This window comes from Bidens hawaiensis, unplaced genomic scaffold (genome assembly GCF_021521415.1).
Source record: "Bidens hawaiensis isolate Kalapana, Puna unplaced genomic scaffold, B.hawaiensis_p1.1 tig00014777_1, whole genome shotgun sequence".
Taxonomy (NCBI): Eukaryota; Viridiplantae; Streptophyta; class Magnoliopsida; order Asterales; family Asteraceae; genus Bidens; species Bidens hawaiensis.
In genome coordinates, this window is record NW_027492303.1 from 586,152 (window position 1) to 596,900 (window position 10,749).

Sequence of the window (10,749 nt, forward strand, 5' to 3'; positions counted from 1 at the left end):
TCGTTTTCCTTTTGTATTTGTGAGTGTTATAGTTGATTTTTAAGGCAACAAATTGTAATAATAGAAAATTTTAGTATGTAATGCATAAGAAAAGTGTACTTAGTTTCATGTGTGAGCCCTTAACTTTATAGGTCATGGTACTGTACATTATGATGTATTCGGTAATGCCATTTAACCTTATAGTTATAATTTTCAAGGAACGCATGCATCTTATGAGTTATTTTAATTATTTAATAAATATTAGATTAGTTTTAGGAAAAACTAAATCCAGAATAACTCTATTTGATAGCATGAGTTTATTGATTATCATAAGAGACATCCTGTTTGACTCATCTCATTTTTCATGCTCTAGGTTTCTTCTTTATTACTATTATTAGAAGGAGCAACGAGATGCTCATGTCTTGAGGATAATCAAAAAATGAGAAGAGCTAAAAGTTAATAAAACTCTTTATGAAGCAAAACATATTTAGGTTTGAGATTAGAGTGGAAAATTTTGATGAGATAGCTATTTATAGAAGAAAATTATAATGAGTAATGTTATGGGATATTAAGATAATACATATTAAATTTTATGATCATTAGATTAATTAAGGATCATTAATGTGAGGATCATTATATTTTATTGAAGATGTGATATGTCTATTATTAACATCAAACTAATAGACTATAATTAAAAGTTCTACATAAACAAAAAATAAATCACCTTTGAGCATAATTAAATTTTATTTAAGTATGTGTGCAAAATAATTATAACACATCACCTTTGGGCAGAAGTGAGACAACTATTTTAATTATGCACATGCTAGTTTTGCTGAATAAAAACGTAACACATCACAATTGGGCAGAAGTGAGACATTTATATTATGTTAGGCAAAACTAACAAAAGCTTTCAGTTAGACTTGAATGATATGGTAAATATAATTCATCACCTTTGGGCAAAAGTGATACATCAAAAGTTCATTCAAGTTAAGCCTTTATGTTTTGTAAAATTTTATAATATTTAAGTATCTACAAAACATTTTAATGAGTTAATAGTAAAAACTTTCTGGGTAAAATTAAGGATTTCAAGAAATCACGTTTTCGGGTATTTTATAGTTTTCGGATGACATGGGTTCTTGGTTAATATGTTTTCGAGTACTATGGGTTTTTGGGTAAAGTAATGAGTTTTCGGAAAATTAGCGTGTCGGGAAGAAGATTGGAAAACCATTCCAAAAAAAAACCCGTATAAGGCGATATAATTTAAAATCCGAGAACTCTAAAATCCAAAAATTAGTATTATCCTAATTAAACTGAAAACACAAAAAAAAATAATACAACTCATACAAATAATTCTGTAAACAAGTTGATCCCTAAACATATTTCGAAAACTAAAAGGATATAATAAAATTTGGTTCAAAGTTTTTAAGGATTAACAATTATATCTATTTCCTATTTTAATGGGATTCAAATCTTTTAAGAAAATAACAAAACTTTTAATTAATTCAAGATTTGAAAAATTATATCCCTAAATTAACTTTAACAGATTTTAATCAATATTTGAACCAAAATATGTTATAATTTTCAAAAAATTATAATGAACACGAATAACATCGTTGAAAATTTTAATTGTTAAACATATACAAAAACTGGAATCGAAATTTTTAAACATGATTTTAACAGATTTCGAAAATATTAGGGTTTATTAAATATGAATTTTAGCGCTTTTAAGCAGTTTCATATATTGTTTTTGTAATAGAACATGAAAAAGAAACCGAAAAAATTAGGGTTTATCAAGTTCTAGTCCATGTCTTCTGATTCAATTCCAGATTTAGGGAAACCATGAAGAACTGATTAATCAACATCACTCTGATGCCACACGTTGATCAATTTCTCATGGTGATAATGGAAAACATGAATAATATGATAAACCTATAATTATATGTGTACATGTTACAGCATGGAGAATAGTAATCGCGGCAGAGTATGAGATAGTCGACATGTTTGTCATCTTGGTCGAGTTCCCCTTTAAGATGTATAGTTAAGGATGGTGTTAGGGTTCTTTAGAGAAACCCGGTTTAGGAGAGAGGAGGCACACAAAATTATTATGTGTGTGTGATTAGGTTATGATGTTAATATTTATCTCTCTTTATATATACCCAAGGGGAAACCCTTTATTTGTTAATTATAGGTAATACCTTTATTAGTTAATTATAGGTAATATGGCCCATCAAAAATTACCAAACTAATATATAATAAGGTATAATTAATATTTTGATCTATTATAATATAAATGATTATAATGGCCATATATAAGTATATATAATTATATATATAATCTTACATGCTAGTTTCAGATTATTATTCATTTCTCAAATGAACCTAATCCTATATATATATATATGGTGGGGTTAGAATAAGAAGTGAGTTATTTGTAAGAAGTGTGAGAAGTAATATCAGGCGTTGGATGTGATCATCTGATGGTGGGTATTGTTAGTGTGTTTTTTGCTCGGTGTGTTTTATTTTGTTAGTTCGGTGTGTTTTATTTTTTTAAGGGTAAAAACCACTTCTTACACTTCTTAGGATAGTTTTACTTCTTATTTTAACCTTGCTCTCTCTCTCTCTCTCTATATATATATATATAGACAAATATAGGATGTGTGTACATGCTTAGTGAAACGCCCAGCTTTCACAATTTCAATTATCAAAATTTGAATTATCCAATGTAAAGTTCTTATAACGTATGAACACATATTTGTACTCCTATGGTGACTCTAGAGAGTAAGATTTAGTTAGAGATTACAGAAGTAGTGATAACAATGAGCATAGGTGAACCATGTGAAACTCTTTAAACAAAAACATACACCACCGTAATGTAGAGATGAGCATTTTGTTCCAAATATCCGTACTCGTACCCGTACACGTACCTGTACCTGTACCGATTTATCTTATTCGGTACGGGTATTGGTACTCATTTTTGTTGAATTTTGGTACATGTACAATCGGGTACAGGTACAGGTACATTTGGTATTTGTACCTCTTTGAAGTATATAAAGGTTTAATTGGGATTCTTCATATTTAATATATAAAATAAATTCTTCAACCATGTTATTATTGAACAAGTATTGAACGTTTTTTCAAAATTAAATTATATAACATCCAAGACTCGAACTAACAAACAAATCACTTAAAGTCGGCGACCGAATTGGGTTCTTCACTACTATCTTATCATTAAATCGATGCCCAATTTGGTACATGTACTAATTTAGTACCCGTCACGTACCTATGAAAGTATCAATACCCGAACTAATTCAGGTTGTTTGTTAATTGTACCGGAACCTGTTTTAAGATCGTCGAAGATTTAGAAATAAAAAGGTAAAGTGGTACAAAAACGGGTATTGTACCGAAATACCCGTACCAATACCCGTACCCGTACCATACCGAAAAACTTGGTACGAGTATTGGTACGTATTTTTATTGATTTTTGGTACGAGTACAATCGGGTACAGGTACGGGTACGGGTACGGATACGGGTACTGTCCCTCGCTCATCTCTACCGTAGTGTACAAGGAAAGTTTTACTTATTTGTAAAATATTTGTGTAATTTTAAATATGTAATTTCAGTAATTTAATGCAATTGTAATTGTATAACAATATACGATCATTTTGTGGTGTATTTACTTAATGATTAAAGTTTAAATTTTTCATCAATTACCCGTATCACACACGGGCTTCAAACTAGTTTATTATATTTAGGGTATGTTTGGCATGAAGTTTTTTTGGAGATTTTAGGAGCTTCGAGCTTCAAACTTTTAAGAAAAAACTCTTACTCAATTAAAAGCTTTGTTTGGTTTAAGGAGTTTGAAGCTTTTAGGTCAGCAGAAAAAATTTAAAGCTTCTATTAGTAGCGTTTAGAACGAGCTACAAGCTTTTAGGATTTTAATTTACATAAATAACCTCCAAAGTAAATAAATTTACTATTATTGTTTTTAATTATGTCAATTTTAGTAATTTTATACATTTTATTAAAAGCTCAGGCTAATCTTTCAAACATTTAAATATATCTAAAACGCTATAGTTATAGTTTTCAGCCACCAGCTAACAGCCTTCGACTAGAGGTGCACAAATCAACGCCACCACTAAATCTATGCTTTTTAAAAAGCCAAGCCCATTGGACTCACTCTTAAAAAGGAAAAACCAACTCAACTCGTCTTTGTCATTAGCACCACCATCATCAATCAATCAATCAATCAATTAGCAGCATGGTGATTACTTGTTCTTCCGGCGTTAAAGAACAACTGGGCGACCTAAACAAAGAATCTTTCGTGAGCCTTCTGTCAAAACTCATCGGAGAATCCAAGTACGTCCAGAACAACCCCCCGGACCTCATCCCGGACGAGGATCGAATCGTCCGCCATGTCCTGGACGCCCTCCTCCCTCACAGCACCACCACTGGCGGCGGCCCACTCATAATCAACCACGTCACCTACAAACCCAACAGAGGCAATCTTATCGTCGAGTACCCCGGTACCCTACCCGGCAACATCCTCTCTTTTGTTGGAATGCATATGGATGTTGTCACTGCTAATCCTTCTGAATGGGTTTGTTTTTTTCCCCTTCATTTTATGAGATTCATGTAAACATTTTCTGGTCAGATAAAGTTGTTCAAAAATAACAATTACATATTGTTGATGAATAAAATTAAGATTATTGGGGCTTAGAGCATTCTTAGCCCGTTTTGTAAATTGTATGGTACAAATATGAGTGGTGGTGAGAAAGTTATATTTGAGTTCACACCGTATATTTTTTTTTATATTTTCTGAAAGTAGTTTTACAGTGAGGAAAAGAAAAGATAATGATAAATGTATAAAAAAGTTATTTAATTGTAAGGAAATAGAAAAGGAAGTGAATTTAGTGTAATTATATGAATATGGATAGGGAATGAGCTGAGAATTCTCTTAGTAATCTCAATATATACAGACAGTCCCAACTTGAACGTCATTAAAAAGCTAAACACATTACTTTTCAGTTTGTATGGGATTCATGCAGAAAACTTATTCAAATTTGGGACTGCCTGTAAACATTTTCTGAATTGGGATTAATCCCGGGAACATATTATTTTCTAGCATTAAAATTTGAAAATAGAAGAGATTAAACTGAAAATAATACAATATAAACTGGAAAAAAATATATAGGATGGTAATAACTTGTCACACCCCTCTCAAGGTGGTACTCACCTCAAAAGACAAACAAAGGTGATTGAGAATATTAAGAATGCGGATATCACGAGTTGACGATAAATCCTAAAAGGAACAAAGAGAATACGAATACGTTTAAATTTAATGAACTAGATCGATTATGAAAACCTAATAATTAAGTTAATATTATACCCCTTTTAATCATAATAAATATAATTTTATGTAAAATTATTAGTTTCTTAAATTATATATATATAAAGTATATTATAATATTTTATCACATATAAAGATAAAATACAACTTTTAAATATTATTGGTTTGTTAAATTAAATTATTAAAATATTTTATCATATAAAAGTAAAATACATCTTAAAACCTTGTTAGTTTTATAAGTTATATGTTTATATATGTATAGGTATTAAATCATTAGTTTTCGGGTTATTATATATACATATGTTTATGTTTAAAGCCGCGAGAAAACAAGTGTTATTGGTCGGTTTTCTATAAAATAGTTTTAATTAATTATTATTATTATTAACATATTAATTTATTGATTTAAAAGAAAATAACCCAAAAAATTGCTAAAAATCCGGGGTGGCAGGGGTTCGAACCCGCGACCTGCCCCTCCGTGACTCAAAGGTTTAACCAGCTGCGCCAACAAGCCACTCGCGATATTGAACAGTTTCCAATTATATTAAACACCAGATGATATAACCAAGTTGATTAAGAACCCTAACACATTGATTTGATTAATCCAGTTACAATTAATCAAATCAATTATGGGGCTTTTGTTTATCATCAAATCGCGATCATAACAGTGTATAACAATTACCTTAACACGATCTGATTGGTGGTGAACGAGATCTATCTATTGCTGGCCAAAAAATGTTTATGAACGGGCTAGAAAACGACGATAATAATATAATTGATGATAGGGTTAATGGTTGCGACGGCTGAGGGGATGTGGATGTGAATTCAATTGAGTTTATGCGATTCGTTTATATAGAAATCCGATATTAGGGTTTATAACGTGGATAATAAGCTACGGCCCAAGTTCTAGAAACTTCTAAACATAATTGAATGAGGGATTAGGGCCGGCTAGATGCGAATTAGGGTTTAGGAACACTTAATTAGACGTTGGTTGATGGATTTGGGCTCAAGAACAAGTTAGGGTTGATAATTAATCAATTTGGGTTCGGGTTGGGTTTGAATCCAAGTATAAACGGGTTTGATGAATAAAATGGATAACAATATAACTGATTTTCATATACGATACATTTATTTAAATAAATTACGATTAACTAATAAACGCGCACTTAACTTTATTGATTAAAATAATCAGAATATTAAAACGGGTCGGGTTATAGTTCGTAAATCAAAAACGAAGAAAACCGGGTTATTACAGTCTGTAACACCCTGGCCTCTCGTACCACCAATATTGTCCGCTTTGCTTCCGATGGATTGCCCATCCGGGAACTCACGGCTTTGTTTTTAGTTGCCCAGGTAGAGACTTCCCAGGTGGTCACCCATCCTAGTACTACTTCCACCTAAGCACGCTTAACCGTGGAGTTTTCATGTGCTCCACAGCCAACTAAGCCCAAAACGCGTTGGTGATGTTAAGAGGCAGGACATTACTTATGAACCAAGGATCTCTCTTGTCCACGGCCGATGTGGGATAGCCTAAGAGTGGGACGATGTTGTGTTTGCCAAGGGTGTTAGAAACAACCCCCCTTTGGACTCATCGTCCTCAATGAGGCATGTCCCATCATCCCGAATGGCACAAGAGTGGCTTTGATACCACCTGTAACATCTGGCCTCTCGTACCACCAATATTGTCCGCTTTGCCCCCGATGGATTGCCCATCCAGGAACTCACGACTTTGTTTTTGGTTGCCCAGGTAGAGACTTCCCAGGTGGTCACCCATCCTAGTACTACTTCCACCTAAGCACGCTTAACCGTGGAGTTTTCATGTGCTCCACAACCAACTAAGCCCAAAACGCGTTGGTGATGTTAAGAGGCAGGACATTACTTATGAACCAAGGATCTCTCTTGTCCACGGCCGATGTGGGATAGCCTAAGAGTGCGACGATGTTGTGTTTGCCAAGGGTGTTACACTTGGTCAGGACGGCATTCGCTAATTCGGACAACCTTGTCCATCGCGGTTATCCATTGGAGAGTAGAGATTGCGTCTCCCAAACCTGTTACCTTCGGCGGATCACAAGCTTTGAATGACTTGTAGTTGCACCCACCTCGGCCTCTTTTTCTGTCATCAACATTCACAGATCGAACTTCACTCGAGTCACCCTTCTCTCTCTCATCATCTTTCTTACCATTCTATCCTGACCTCTCAGCAGTTCTTGCATGGCTTTCAACAGACTTTTCAAGTTGCAGATTCTTTACTACAACAACTACAGCTTGTGCAATGGCGGCTTGAACATCAGGGTCAAGCTGGTACCCTTAATTCTGGCTTGGCCCTCGCAGAGTATCACTTGGTCCTTCTACAGAGTTAACAACTGGTTCCCTAGAAGGCTCTTGGATCCTACGTGGCCTACCACGACGTCCCGTACGACCTCTTTGTCCAACAACTTTCCTAGATCCAGCCATTAGTATTCTATAAGGAAACACTAACATCATCACTCAAGGAACTATTTAGTACAAGGGTAGTAAGGCTAACAGGTAATAACAGTGGCCAACTGTGATTAGCTGATCACGTTACTTTTCGTGTCCTATACACTTCCTCTTATGAGTCTATTTGTGTTAAGTTTTACTTTTAAGCAGTTAATCAATCAAACAATCAATTAATCATATCCCTAACATACACATATCCTTTCTTTAGCAATTAAGCTGACATCATTACACATTGTATAACCATACTATTTACCTTACTGAGCTTGCTTGAGTGACACATGGCTACCTTGAACTCACATTTTCTTTCTTTTCTTACTTAAATCCCATCCTCTGTTCAAGTCTAAGCATGTAGGATGCTTAATTCTCTTGAACTTTGCTCTGATACCAACTTGTAAGGCCCCGTTACCAGTTCCCTACATCGGACGCTGGATTTACTCAGAAACACAATTCTAAATATTAGAGTTAATTAAAACTTTCGCAAAATATAAAAACTTGCATTAAACATTCATAACATTTCATAACTTGTTTTAATCAAACATTTTGTCTTTCAAATTAAACATCAATAAACATAAAACATCTTGAGTCTTCAGATTGCAGCCTCTTATTCTTCTGCCATGTGCCCTGCTCAAGCCAGCTGTCTCATTCTAGTCATCTACATGCATACTAAAAGTCAGCTACGTTGAGTGAGTTCTAGTTAATCATACAACATACAACACGTTCATAATTACATACTTTCGTTCATACTTTATACTTTCATACCTTCGTTCATTATACACTTACTTACCTTCATACTTTCTTTCTTTCATAATCGTACATTACGTTTTAAAGAGCATTACACCCTACTTTCCTCGAGTATTATTAGGGCCCGTTTCCCTCCTGCCTCGAGTATTATTAGGGCCCGGTTCCCTCTTGCCTAGAATATTATTTGGGTTCGGTTCCCTCTTGCCTAGAATATTATTAGGTTTTGGTTCCCTCTTGCCTCGAGTATTATTAGAGCCCGGTTCCCTTTCGTTACCATACAACCATACATTACCTTTCTTTGTCATTATCTTTATAACATTCATACAAATATACATACATATCATACATGCATTATTCATACATACTTTCATTCATATACTCATTTCATACTTGATACACAATACCTTCTTTAACAATACGTGCAATATCCGAAGATCGTTCACGTATTGTCAAGCATACATTCATAATATAACATAACTATCACGTTCATCAAACAGACACTTACCACTTAAGGTAAGTGTATTAACATTCATATTGAGTATGAACACAGCCTTGAAAACATAACAAGAAAATGGGGCTAGAAACTCACCTGGATTCTGTTACGTTCTCCGTTATTTGTTACTCCCTTCCTTAACTGAGCTCGTCTAATTGTACATTAGTTACGTATATCAGTACTTGTCCTAATCACATTATTCATGTTTCAGCCAAAATGGCTAAGTCTGATATATTCTAATGGCCTTGTACTTAAATACATTAAGTTAGAATACAATCTCATCCAAACATTAATGTATTCGACTGACTTGATGTTAGAATACACATGCACTTGAATGGATGTGTATACGAATACACCATGTATTCAATAAGCATGTATTCAGATGCAACATGTATTCGAATACTCTTTGTATCCGAATACACTTTGTATTCGAATACAATTTGTGTTCGAATACCATTGATATTCGATTATAACATACTTGCGAAATCCTTGTCTTTCTTTCCTTTTCATTGTGTATTCGAATAAGCTGGCATATGCAAGCCTTGTAACTTGTATTCGAATAGAACCCTTGCATTTAAGGAAATTGTATTCGAGTGTTTATAGTGTATGTAAGGCCCCGGTACCGGTTCCCTACATTGGACGTTGGATTTACTCATAAACGCAGTTCTAAATATCAAAATTAATTAAAATCTTTCACGGAAAATAATAAAACTTAAATCATTCGTTACAATCCTTCATAACTTGTCTTTTAAAAACATAACTTTAAATTATAGTATCAAAACAACATGACAAATCTTCAGATGCCAGTCTCGTCCAATCCTGCCATGTGTCCTCCTCAAGCTAACTGTTTCAATCTATTCACCTGCGTGCATACTAAAAGTCAGCTACGCCGAGTGAGTTCTAGTTAATACAGGTAACATACAATACGTTCTTATATTACATACTTAACCTTCTTTACTTTCTTTCATACATACGTAAGTATATACTTCCATTCTTACTTTCATACTTTCCTTCTTTTGTACTTCATATTTTAACTTTATTTACATACATACTTATATGTTTTAAAGAGCCTTCCGCCCTATAACCTCACATATATTATTAGGGCTTGCCACCCTTAAAGAGCATATCTCCCTATAACCTCACATATATTATTAAGGTCTGCCACCCTCCTTCACAAACATTATTAAGGTCTGCCACCCTCCTTCACATATATTATTAGGGTCTGCCACCCTTTACCGTCAATTCCTTCATATCATACTTTCCTTTCTTTTGTGAATTTTATATACTTTATCACATACTCATTTCTATAAAATACATACATCATACATACAACATATATAAACAATCACATCTCTAAACTATCTCCTGACTAGACATGCGATATCCGAAGATCGTTCATGTACCGTCAAGCATTCATTCATAACTTTCACATATATCATAATAGGCATACACTTAACACTTAAGGTAAGTGTATTAACTAATCAAATCGAGTATGCACACAGTCCCGAAAACATAACAAGGAATGGGGCTAGAAACTCACCTGGATCCTGTTGCGTTCACCGTTAATCGTTATACCCTTCCTTAATTGTGCACGGCTAACTGTTATATATATATATATATATATATATTTGTTAATTAACCGTATAATTGATTAAGTTGGTATTTTAGTTAACCAATGTATTTTCTAAGTTGGGCTTGTTTGTTAAGCTCAAG